Source organism: Piliocolobus tephrosceles, chromosome 5 (genome assembly GCF_002776525.5).
Source record: "Piliocolobus tephrosceles isolate RC106 chromosome 5, ASM277652v3, whole genome shotgun sequence".
NCBI lineage: Eukaryota > Metazoa > Chordata > Mammalia > Primates > Cercopithecidae > Piliocolobus > Piliocolobus tephrosceles.
In genome coordinates this window covers 157,161,634-157,175,050 of record NC_045438.1, presented here as the reverse complement: position 1 = coordinate 157,175,050, position 13,417 = coordinate 157,161,634, and the positions used below count along the sequence as shown (strand labels likewise).

General features: G+C 43.5%; 1 protein-coding gene across 3 annotated transcripts in view; it reads right to left on the bottom strand.

Annotated features, from left to right (window-relative positions):
* The window catches only part of NEDD9 (neural precursor cell expressed, developmentally down-regulated 9), a 200,948-nt gene that overhangs the window by 48,707 nt on the left and 138,824 nt on the right, over positions 1-13,417 (bottom strand). The gene's annotated exons all lie outside the window — the stretch shown is intronic.

The window sequence follows — 13,417 nt, the reverse complement described above, 5'->3', positions numbered from 1 at the left end:
TGCTCAGGCCCTGCCCACCCCTAATTCTGAAAAACTGACAAAGAACTTGTAATGTGATCTCTTCTTTTTGCTTTATCAGAGGGTGGAAAATAAAATAGAAAGTGGGGAGCCGTCTTGAACCTTACTCTGTTTCCCCCGCCCCCGCCAAAGGAGACGACAGAAAGAAAGAGAAAGAACAGGAAAAGGAGATACATTCTTTTTAAGATTAACCCAAATTTTAAAGAAACTGAATTCACAAAAGCAGTCTGACAGTCGCGCTTCCTGTGATCTAGCAACTCCTTCATAAACCCATTTCGTTTCAAAGCCATTCACCTCACAATCTCTACATGAAACGAACTCCGGGAACAAAAGGTTTTCTGTCTCCAGGCCCCTTTTTACTAACCACCCCTGCTGATACCTCTCTCTCTCTCTCTCTCTCTCTGTCCCTTTTTCTTTCCCCCTCCTTCTGCCTCCTTTTTGTGTGTGTGTGACTGTTTGCTTTTTTTGTTCTTTTCAACGTTCAAAGTACTTCGCGATGTCAGTCTACAAGGAGCTGGAAGACAATTCTCCCTTAGTGAAAAGGAACCCTCTAGCACACGCACCCAGGGTTTTCCTGGACAGCTTCTCACCAGGGCCTCAGAGTTGCAGGTCGTACATATTGAGCGACCTTCAGTGGCTTTGCTGAGGATAAAGGTTAGATGTGACCTCTCAGATGGGGTTGACCAGTGCACGCCCTATACATCATCACCGTCCACTGAGTTCTGTGTTTTTTGATGGCTGGCATTTCTAGCTCCAGCTTTGAACGCTGCAGTGTTTTTCCTTCTGACCTCTGTCCTGAGGATGACCCATTAACCCACCAACACTTATTATCCAGGGAAACGAAAATGCCCACTGTTTGATGAGCCTGGTTTAAAAGACCAGTCAGCACAGAACATAATTTCTATAAAGGTTCCACTTTAGGATTTCTATAGAGAAAGAGAATCACCCAGAAAACAGAAATGGTCACCTTCTGCAACTCTTCTCAAGGATAGAGCAGTGAGGCGAAAAATTCCTTTTTCCTGGGCAAGACTGAGACTTGGTGAATTCAGACAATAGCTGTCCCTGAGTGGGATGCACTCCAACCAGACTACATGACTTGGATGGAAAAATCAGCCCTTATTATTATTATTATTTTTTTCCTGACCAAGTTGGATCAGAATCTGATTCCCTTCGCCTCTAACACACAAATTCCCAATGGATGAAAACTCCACTTTTATGATCTAAGCAAAAGGAATGAGAGAGCAGCTGTCCTACAAAAGTGGTTTCCAGATGCAGGGTTGGCAGGTTCGTTTGCAGTTCAAAGTGGCACCGATTCCAGGGACGTGACCCCCCCCCAGGCCATTCTAATGAGGTTGACATACCTGTTCCAACCTGTCTTAGGCCTTGCTTTTCCTCATTTGTCCTTAGAGCAAAAATAAGCCTGAGCAAATGTGCAAGGCCTTTCTGAACACATATTAAGCATGCAGCATATTGCATTGTAAAGATCTCCCTAAGAATCCTGCAGACTGACTGGAGAGTCGTTAGTTTGCAGGAAATCGTTTTTGGTGTCTGCCTGGATAAAGGAGGACAATGATTCGAAGCCCTTCCCATTTGTAAGATGAGTCTTGTGGCCTCCAAGAGATCTAGATAACATTCCTTTGGCTTCCTAAGTGGTCAAGCTGAATCCTCTTTCTGTTTTGTTTGATGAGTATCATTGAGTAAATGAGTGCTGTCCTATTCTATTTTAATGTTTTCAAACAGTTTCCAAAAGTCTGTGCTGGGGGTTTTTGTAATTTCATTCTCTGGCTAGAAGGCTTGGTTCCCAACAAGTGGCCCTCCTGCTCTCCTGTTTCTGTCCTGTGAGGTAATTAAGACACATGTCCGGAAGTTCATTTCAAGAAGGTTTGGATCAGTATATAGTTAGTTGCATAAAGGAAAGCACAAGGGTGTTGGAATCAGGTAAACCTGTGCTGTGCTGGAACCTCAAAACATTTTAAATTTTTTTTTTTTTGAGACAAAGTTTCATTCTTGTTGCCTAGGCTGGAGTGCAGTGGCACAGTACTGGCTCACTGCAACCTCCGCGTCTCGGGTTCAAGCAATTCTCTTGCCTCAGTCTCCCAAGTAGCTGGGATTACATTTGTCCGCCACCACACCTGGCTAATTTTTTATACTTTTAGTAGAGACTGGGTTTCACCAGGTTGGCCAGGATGGTCTCAAACTCCTGACCTCAGGTGATCCACCCGCCTCAGACTCCCAAAGTGCTGGAATTCCAGACATGAGCCACTGTGCCTGGCCAGTTGAACTTCTTAATTTTGATGTCCTTCACTATGAAACAGAGAAAATAATAATACTTGCTAGCCTCATAATGAGGATTAAATAAGATAATGTGGATAGAATTTAGTAGTACTTGTTACATTATAAGACTGTAAATGGTTGCTTATTCTTGTTACTGGTATTAGTTATTATTTTAATATTAATATCAGATTTATGATATATTATTTTGTTAATATTTTATATGACATTAGTGTTATATTCTATTGTAGATTATTATTTAATTATTGTATTAATTATAACTAGTATTACTGTTAGACTACTGTTGATAAGTGTGGTAGGCATTGAGGAAAAGTTGGAGGAACCCTGTTCTCTGTGTGTCATTCTTTCATACGGCAGCTTTCTCACTGAACTATTATCACTAGAGCACCTAGCATGTGCCAGGTACCTTTTTAGGAGGGAAGGATACAGCAGTAGCCCAGACAAAGTTCCCATCTTCATGGAGCTTACTGTCTAGTGAGAGTTGAAGAAAATAATTAAATGAATGTATAATATGATTTGCAGTGATACATGCTATGAAGAAAAATTAAGCAGGGAAAATGGCTAGAGGAAAACAGATCCGGGTGGGACAGGATGTGTATTATTTTAGATAAAGTGGTCAGGGAAGCTCCTCTGAAGAGATGATATTTAAGCAGAAATCTGAATAATTTGAGGGATCCAGCCACTCAGAGATCTGGGGGATGAGCATTCGGGACAGAAGTGACCCAGGGAAAGGGCCCGCAGTAGGCATGAGCTTAGTGTGTCTAAGAGCAGCAAGCTGTCCGGTGTGCTTAGCGTGGTGTACACAGGGCTGGATGGAGAGGATGAGCTCAGAGAGGTAGGTGGTCGGGAGCTTGGATTTTTTTCCTGAGTGTGACATGAAGCCTCTGCGGTGTTTTGAGCAGGGAGTAATCTATTTCTCTCTGTTTTGTTAAACACTCAAGGGCAGCAGGCTGTCTTAACGCAGCTTAAATAATGCAGATAGTTGTCACTTTATTCGTGTCATTTAGTAGATTTCCCTTAAAACTCTTCAGGGAAACACAAATTGTCTCAGTGAATACGGAAATAATTCCCTTCCTCATTTATTACTATCCGATGCAAAAATGATATTTAAACTGGGCTATGTAATTGATTTAGGCAGCAGCCCTAGTATTCCTATAGACACCCTCCTAAAATTGGCTAGAACTCTGGGGCTCCGGCTCCACCTCCTGCACTTGCCAGCACTCTGGCGGGCATCCCGCCTGTCATTCTTGCCACCTGCTTGCTCCTCGACCAAGCACTCTTCCTTCCCGATGCTCGTGCAGGCAGGAGTCAGGGAAATGGCACCAGATGCCATTCTAATGATTTTCCAGCTGCGACTGGGCACTGGTATAAATACAGCAAAAAATCAAGAGGAAGCTAGAAGGAAGAAATATTTCTGTTGACAACTTGGAAGGAACCCATGTGACTGCTCTCTAAGAGTGAAGGGCAAAGAGTGAAGAGCATGTGAGGGCAGGAAGTGACTTTGGAAATCACCTAATCCAGTCACTCATGGAGAGGGCAGAGCTGTCGCTCAGAGAGGTTGAGTGCCTCACACAGGGCCCCACCAGCTTGAGTTATAACAGCAATCAGCGGTGAGGTCAGGCCCCTGAATCTCTTGGTCTGGTCTATTCTAATGATTTCTTTTTAGTGTCTTTGCCTAACTCCCTGCTGTCATCTATCTTCCACATTGATCACTACATGTTTAATTCCTAGAATACAGAGCCGATCACATTACCAGCATGTTTAAAAACTTCGAATGACACTTCAATGGCTTAGCAAGCAAAATCCAGACACTTTGGTGTGGACCACCATCTGAATCCACCCTTTCTTTCTCCCTCTACCCCCCACCCGCATCCCACATTCTAGCTGTACTTGGGAGTGTGGGGTTGGGGGGAACTTACTGATTCCAAGACGGGCTTGCACCTTCCTGACTTGCACAGGCAGGCCCTTCTGCTGAGAATGAACCCCCTTCACTCTTCTGCTGTCACGTTCGGCCTCAACACTAACTCTTTTGTGTATCCTTGTCTACAACCCCCACCCTACCCACCTCGCCCTTTCAGAACTAATTCCTCCCTCCCTTCACTATGCCCCCATTGTACTGGAACACGGCTCTATTATGAGGGCTTTCCACGTTGTCTCATAATGATTTGTTGATGTCTGTTTCCCCAGCTCTGATATGTGCTCCTGGGGAACAGGGTGGTATCTTGTTCATCCCTGTGTCCCCTGTCCTGTTGTATACCTTACAGGTGCATGAATGCTTGCAGCATCAATGAGTAAGAAGATAAATGTAACTTCAAAGAACGTATGTTTATCACGAGGTTCTGTTTGGTGCCCAGGAAGGAAACAGGGAAGACATATTCCCCTGTGTGTTTGAGTTTCGCTGTGAGTTTTCCATTTATTTAAAATGGTCTTAGGATGCACCTTTTCAGAGTCAACTCAAGGCCTGTTGCTAGTTCTGCGTCTATGAACCAAGAATAGCTTTTACATTTTTAAGTGGTTGGGGAAAAAACCAAAGATGAGACATGAAAATGATGTGAAATTCAAATTTTGATGTCTATAAATAAAGTTTTATTGGAACACAGCCATCCACATTCATGTAGGGATGTCTTTTGAGCTGTAATGGCAGACTCTGAGCAGATGCCACAGAGATGGCAAAGCCCCCAAAGCCAAAGAAAAAGTATTATATGGTTGTCTCTAGAAGTTTGCCGACCCACAGTCTAGATTAGTGCAAGGTACATCTATGCCTGAGTTCAGAATAAAGTACAGATCTTTCCACATCTACAGGAGAACAATCTGGAAGCTGAGTGAGTGCTAGACCAGAGGAACAAGTCCAGTCCTAAAAAGGAACCATTCTAGGGCCATGTTTTATCATTTCTAGTTTGACATAGTTTTTGAAAACAATCTACATATACCAAAGTTATTTCAAAAATAAATAGAGGCAGCAACTTTTCCAGTCTTTTGCAAGTCTCCAGAAACCTCCCCAAAGACCAGCCATTGAGAGTTTTCTCCTTCAATCCAACTGACCCTTGGTTTTCTCCTTCCATCTAACTGACCCTTGGTTCATTCAGCCTTCACTGAAACCCTCCCAGGTGCCAGGCCCTGTGCCAGATGTTTACAAGCATGAGTCCATTTAATATTCATCTCACGTAACAGCCCTGTGAGGTAGGTTGTATTGCTCTTACTTTACACTTCACAAAACCAAGACTGGAGAAGTTCTACAGCATGTGCCAACTTACAGGGTGATGGCACGTTTGGTTTATGAACCCAGGTTTTCTGGTTTCTGAGTCTGTGTGGCCCTGACCATGGAGCTATACTGCTGCCAAAGGCTTCCTCTCTTCATATGAATGAATGAATGAATGCACTTCATTATCTGAGCACATGTTTGTCTGCTCAATAAGGTCAAGTCTCCACCCTAGTGGGACTAAGCTCAACTAAGAAACAGGTATTGCTCTTGAGTTGTGAGGAGGGCTGATACAGCAGTGTAAATACAAACACACACACCCCTTACTCACTTGCACGTTCGAGCCTGTGTGTATGTACTTCTTCTTTCATCACTCTGCCGCCCTTTGTGGCTCTGCTTACCTACATCCCATTCTGCCTCCCACTTGTACCCCATCTTCTTTATAAAAGCTTTCCTAGAAAAATCTTTCCATTGTTGCTCTCCTCCTTCCAATCTTCCCCTGTATCTCTGGACTCTCATCACCTGTGGCCTAAGTCAGTGCTTCCCAAATCCAATTTCCCTTAAGAAACAATAAGGAATGCTTAGGCCTCTCTCCTTTAAGTATGAGCCTCAGTAGGCTTAGTATGAGGCCATGGAATCTACCCATTTAAAGTGATCTTCATCCATACTGCACCCAGCGGTAGCTCACACTTGTAATCCGCGCACTTTGGGTGGCCAAGGCAGGAGGATTGCTTGAGCCCAGGAGTTTGAGACCAGCCTGGGCAATATAGCGAGATACCATCTCTACAAAAATAAAAATAAAAATAAAAATTAACCAGGTGTGGTGGTGCATACCTATAGTCTCAGTTACTTAGGAGGCTGAGTGGGGAGGATCACTTGAGCCCAGGAGGTCGAGGCTGCAGTGTGACGTGTTTGTGCCATTGCACTGCAGCCTGGGAGACAGAGTGAGACCCTGTCTCTAAAAAAATAAAAATAAAAAGTCTGCATATGATCTCCAGTCAGTTTTATGTGTATGACACACCATTCAGTGCTTGGTATTGCCTTACACGGTTTCCTTTGTGGGAGTTGCTTCTCCACAACGAGATTCTGAGCAATTTATAGAAGAGGGTTCTGTCTTTTCTTTTGTTGTATCCTGTTTTGCACCTATGTAGGTGACTGCATCCCATCTTTTGTCCTCTCAAAGCCCTGTGTCTTTTCTGTGCACACTGCCTTCACTGAATTCAACAGGGGGAAAAAATAAGCCACTTCTCAGAAGGCAAGGGAAAGAGCTCTTCTCATTTCAAGGCAATAAACCTCTTTTATCTGCTGGACTGGTCAAGCTCTTGGAATGAATGAAAGTCTATAATTAGAGAAAAGCCTAAGAACAGTCTTAACGCTTGATTCCTTACATGCCGTGAAATGGGGCTTTCATTCACTTTCTCTCCACTAATATTTTGGCACAAGAGACCTCGTGAAGGCTACCCAACCTTACCCTCAGCTACCTCTTTAGCAACAGTGTCCTAGGAATACATTCAATTTTCTGAAAGACTTGGTAAGGCAATATTAAAAAAAAATAATAGACCAGGCACGGCAGCTCACACCTGTAATCCCAGCACTTTGGGACGCCAAGGTGGGCAGATCACAAGGTAAGGAGATTGAGACCATCCTGGCCAACATGGTCAAACCCCATCTCCCCTAAAAATACAAAAATTAGCTGGGCGTGGTGGTGCACACCTGTAGTCCCAGCTATTCAGGAAGATAAGACAGGAGATTCGCTTGAACCCAGGAGGCGGAGGTTGCAGTGAGCCAAGATTGCGCCACTGCACTCCAGCCTGGGCGACAGAGTGAGACTCCGTCTCATAAAAAAAAAAAAAGAAACTTGTTTCTGCAGATGGAGGGTAGTGTTTTCTAAAAAGGCTCCTTGACTCATGATCCCTGAATTTCTTCTCATTTGGTTCCTTCCTAACTCATTTCGCTCTCAAGGACAGGCTGCCTGGGGACGGTGGAGCGCTAGGCAGCAGAGAATGGAAGCGGTTTCTCTAGATCTTCCAGGTTACAGCAATGTGGTGGATCTCCACGCTGTGAAGACTTGACGAGGGCCTGGTGCCTCTTACCACTCAGCTGAGCTTGAGCAGGCTATCGCTGTACAGCGCCTTACAACCACCACTCCTACTGAGCCCTCTTCCTGCTGCTCTCCGCCTTCTATCTCTTTGAGGTGGCTTTTAATTCTCCCAAGAGTGAAGTACTAAAATAGGATGTCTTAGGCCCCTCTTAGCTCCTGATAAACCACGAAATAGTACATGTAAAACCTTGTCACTACCATGCTACTAAAAACCCAGCCAGACCACCTAAAGTGGAGTGATTATGGGTAATATCTTGACTTGATGTTTAAAACACTGTGCGATTGTGAAGTTTTGATGTTTAGTGTTATTATAACTGTGGAATACTTAATTACTACCTTTTTTCTTCAAAGAATTGAAAAACGTTGACAGATTAAATTAGGTGTTAAATAAATGCACTCGACTCTAGTGAAATGTGACAAGCAATTGTGAAGCTCTATTTTAGCGTTTTCTTTATATTAAGGACTTGGAGAAATTAACTTAAAGGTGAAGTGATAAGAAAAATTAGAAACGCATAAAGATTTGGGCTTATTTATCTCCATAAATGTGCAAGGTTCACATTTCTACTATTTATGTGCCCCCAGCTAGGTAAAGGCATAGAATTCAGTGGAAAAAAAAGGAGTTTAATAGTGAAATGGTGCAGACTGCCTGGCAAAGCGTCTCTCCTGTTTTCTCTAGCCATGAGATGTTCTGTTATTACATGCTTTAGTTTGTCCAAATAAACAACTTGTTATATGAAACTGTCATGGAAATCTTTTCTGCTGATAGAAACTTCACACTGTGGATTTTTACAAAGGTTGAGGTGATCTGTCAACATCAAATAAACAGGAATTCCATGGCTGAAATGAGAGTGGCTGTCTCCTCTTTCCAGAAGCACTGCCCAACACAATCATCTTGGTGCAAAATACCTATTAAATGACGGGGAGCAAAGGCATCAGGTCTTCTTGCTAACCCTTCGTGCTTCCTCTGTATGTTCTTACATTTGAAAAGTCTCCCTGACTTCTCTGGCATACATATTAGCACTTTCTATGTGATGTCATGTGGTATAAGACATGATCTTTCCTTCTTGCCATGGCATGACATCATGTGATATGATGGGACTTTGTAGCCCTCTTCCACTCTCCACGTCTTGCTATTGTCTAGTTGGACTAAGCAGAAAAGGCTTATGGATTGTATGCCTAAGCTTCCTAGATGGGTTGGATGTTCTGTTTTCAGTCTACTTCCGAGCTTTGCCATTCTCCAGTGCACACTGGCCTCCGGAAGTCATCTTCCACACCAGGCATCTAGCATAGCTCCAGGGGCAGAGGTAGGGACGGCACAGAATGGGGGAGAAGGGAGTATTTTAAACATCAAATGACCACCAGTAATGCCCAGGGTACATCATTTCTTCGGGGACTGGAGATGTATTTTCTTCCCTTCGTGCCCTAAAAGAGCCCAGCTGACCCAGCCCTCCAAGGTTTCCCTCCCGTGCCCCACTTCTCTCATTGGCTGAGGCCGGACAATCTCCAGCAGGCCCCGGGCCCAGGGCCTCTGGCTTGTCTGGCCAGCCGAAGCAGCCGCCAGCTGGCGCTCATGAGCGTGTAAAAGGAATCCGGATAATATAAGGTCTGGTGGAGAGGCGGGTGAGAGGAATGTGGTGGGGAACACAGCACACCCTGCACAGTTCAAGCCAAGCTTTTGAAGAGTTTGACTCGTTTTAGAAAACAAAGTGCTCCAGCTATCAGCAGTCTTTTATTTTGTCTGCTAGAGGAATGCCTTGCCAGAGTGGGCCGAGGACTGGCTGGTGGTAAAGACACCAGTGTCCACCCTTGACTTGCCAAACGGAATATGGACGGAGCATTCCTTTCTGCCCACTAAGCCCGGAAATAAAGAGCAGCTCTCTTCTTTATACAAAAAGCCGAAGGGGGGCCCGGCAAGGAGCATGCACAAGGCTTGAAGTCTTGCTCACTGGTACCCCTGAGCTTTACAGGCACTAAGTGTAAGTTCTCTTAACTTGCTAAGGCCTGGCACCCTGTGATTTCAGACTTGAGGATGTAGACGAGGGAGTGTTGCAAGGGTGTTTTTGAACCCAAGGCAGGCAGTTCTCCTGATTCATGCTCTAACCCGCTTTTGGAGCGTCTGGTCTTAGGAGGGGTGGAGAGTAGTGACAAGAAGCAATGCTGTACCCTCCTGGGCCCGGCTGACAGAGCCATGTCTTCCCCCCAGTTTTCATTTTGCCATCTTAAAATTACTCTATGTTTTCAAAAGTCATCACCTGTGCAGTTCTGGTCACCAGGCAAAAAAAAAAAAAAAGAAAAAAAAAATCCTTCCTTTTTATCCAGAGAGCTCTGTGCAATTTTTTCTCTCCTCTCAAGCCCACTCTGGGACTCAGCTCCCCAACCATCCCCTCTCTCATGTGCCCCCTAATCTTTCCCACCCTTCTCTCTGCAAGTAAGTTCAGGTCTTTCTTACCCTGAAAACAGATTCACAGTTCCTTGTTCAAAAAGCTGGAGGCCAGACGAGCTTGTGGAATTCAGAATATTTCAGATTTTAGAAAGAGATTTAGAGCATATACCACATATTATAAGACACTCCCAGTGAAATCCATGGCTGCGTCCCATAAGCAAAAGCATGCATGTTTCAGCAATCGAATCTACAAAGAGTCATGCCAAGTGGGTAAAAGAACACATCACCTCGGGCCAACTCCAGTCAGGCTGTGCTGCTGAGTGAGCTATCAAAATACTCCAGATTTTTACATTTTGTTATTGTGGATGATGAATATGAGCCACAAACAATGTTCTCTGGGTCTTCAGGATCTTCCCTCTGCCACCTCTCCTTCCCCAACACTGACCAAGTGCCCTGTATCTTTCACTTGCCATGACCAGAGGGTGGGTGGTCCAGCATCCTGGCCTCCTGCTCAGTCCTCCAGGCATCTGCTTCTGACCCCTGTTCCACCAATAACCATCAAAGCCATTGATGCACAGAATAGGAGTAGTGTTGAAATTACTAGAAAAAAGGAATGAAAAAGACTTGCAAAATGCCAGCCTTGATGATGATGATGACGATGAGCATTATGATAGTTGAATTCAGCTGATAAATAATCACTCCTCTCTAATGGCTGTCAGAGCTTCTAAGCACTAGTTCGCAATTTCTGCACCTACCTGTTGGTGAGCCTGTCCAGTGTGTGGCCTGGTGCAGGTCTGCAGATCACATTTGAGGAGTCCTGCTTCAGGGGAACCCCCAGCCTCCATTGTCTAAGCTGGGGACTGTTCTCTGCCTGCCAACTCTTTGGTCTCCCCTCAACTCCTGAAACTGCCTGTTACTTCCCCTGTTATGAAATCAGCTCCTCTGGTTTCCACAGCAGTGAGCTCTTTTGATTTTTCTACTTCCCTTGCCAGTATGTTTCAGTCTTCTTTTCAGGAACCTTTCTTCAAGGTTCCATTCTCAGCCCCTTTTCCTTGTGTATTTTCTCCCTCATCTATGTCATGCTCTCCAATGACTTCTACTCTGATGACAATCACATCTCCTAACCTGTGTTCTGAGTTCCAAACCCTCATTTTCTACTGCACCCAAATATTCCAGAGGCGTCTCATAAGCTCCTTATAGTCAAATATTGGGATGATTAATTTTATATATTAACCTGGATAGGCCATGTGTGCTACCCAGATATTTGATCAAACACTAGTCTAGATGTTAAATGTTGCTATAAAGGTATTTTATAGATTAGATAACATTTAAATCAGTAGACTTTGCATAAAGTAGATACCCTTCACCATGTGGGTGGGCCTCATGTAATCAGATGAAGGCCTTCAGGGAAAAGAGACTGAGGTCCCCTGAGGAAGAGGGAATTCTGTTCCAGCAGCCTTCAGACTCAAGCTGCAACATCAACTCTTCCCAGGGTCCACATGCTATGGGTCTACCCTGCAGATTTGGGACTTGGAGCCAATTCCTTGAAAACAAACCAATCTTTTACTTTCTTTCTCTCTAGACACACACACACACATGTGCATGCACGCAAACACATGCACACACACAGACACACACATGTCCTGGAGAACCCTGATTAATACACATATGAATGGTAAATTCCCTTTGAAACAGTGTCTGTTTTAAACCATTCTCTTTCCATTTATGACCCTAACAGTCACCTAGAATCAAAACCTCAGACTGATCTTTTATTTCTTTCTCTCAACTACTTCCCACATCCAATCAGCTGCCAAGCCACATCAATATTTAAATATCAATATTTAAGACATAAATCACCTCCTTTTCATTCATCCACAAAGGGAGAGTCAACCACCACTCAGGCCTGGTTGGTCATAGAATACATCCTCTTTTCTATAGTGATTAATCTGAGAACTTGACATGTAACTCAGAGTCAATCCAAGCTCTTCTTTGAGATTTGTATATGAAGCCTGGGAGAGAGACAGTTTCTCTGTCTTTGGATCATAGACTGTAAATGCGTGTTTGGTGGTGAATATCTTTTTCCCCTTGTAGAGACAGTCAATAGCAAGAGAGAATGAGTCCATATCCAAAAAGAAGCGAAGACATTTAGAGTGGAGAGATGGAGAGAACCCTAATCCTGTTGTCTGTGCCTCTGGATCCAGCCATGCCTGATGTCTGCTCTTAGACAACTCAATTTAGAAGGCCATAAATACACTTTCCTGACTAACCTAGTATGAGTTAGATTTCTTTCACATGCAATGACAGCGTGCTGACAACCCTGTACCAGAAAGTATTTTCCTAGAAGGCAAAGACTATACCTTATTCATTTGTACCCCCTGTGGCAGCACACACAGGGTCTTGGAGATTATAGGTACTCAGTCAATATGCTGTGTTGAACTCCCAGCTTATCTTTAAGGTATTAGCTACATTGTGAACTTTGTGTGTGGGAGGAGAGGGAGACATGACCAAAAGGAGCATTTTCTGTGGCTGCTATGATGGCAGAAATAGACATGAGACTTATGTATTAGGAACATTCCAGGGTGATGGTGGTTTGGAGCACAGTGACCCAAAGGCGAAGCAGATCCAGTCTTTTATTTCAGGTTCATTGATTTTAATCCACAACTTTAACAATGAAAGGAAAAGCAACACATATTTTCACTATTATGTGTGGGGCAGCAGCAGTGTTTTGTCTACCTGTAGATCTGTATAAATATTTATATTACATTTCCTTGCCAATTAACTAGTACTTGTTAATCCCTACTGAGATGTCATTCACCCATCCACCAATACTTACTAATTGCCCAACATAATGCTAGGCACCTTGGGAGCTACAAAGATGAATAATACCTAGAGGCTGCCCTACTTCTTAAATACCTATTACAGTAGCAGCCAACGCGGCTGCAGGAAGATAAACTTGTGTTGGGGGAAAAAGAAATCACACCATAAAGTTATGTAAGTTTCTATTTTAAAATCATCTGGTTCTAATTTACTAAATTTAATGCTTTAGAGCCAATGCCAAAGTGCTACATTTGATTTGTGGAAATACTTTAGCACATTTTTCCATCGTGCTCTTGTACAATATATTTACCACCCTTTTGTTATGGTTAGAAAGATTATGGACCTTAAAAAAAGCCCTCTTTATGAGCTTGCTGATATTTTGTCATAAAATGCTGTAAGATGGAATAAGTCTAGTAAACAATAATATTCACTTAGGAGCATTCTACATGGTTTAGTTTTTTTTTTTCTTTTTCTTTTTAAATTTAACAAGGATATCCATCTGGAAAATGGATATTTAAAAACTTTCACTATGCCAAACCACTTCTTTTCAGGGCAGACAGAATTTTTTTTTTTTTTTTTTTTTTTTGGGGGGGGGGGGGGGGGGGGG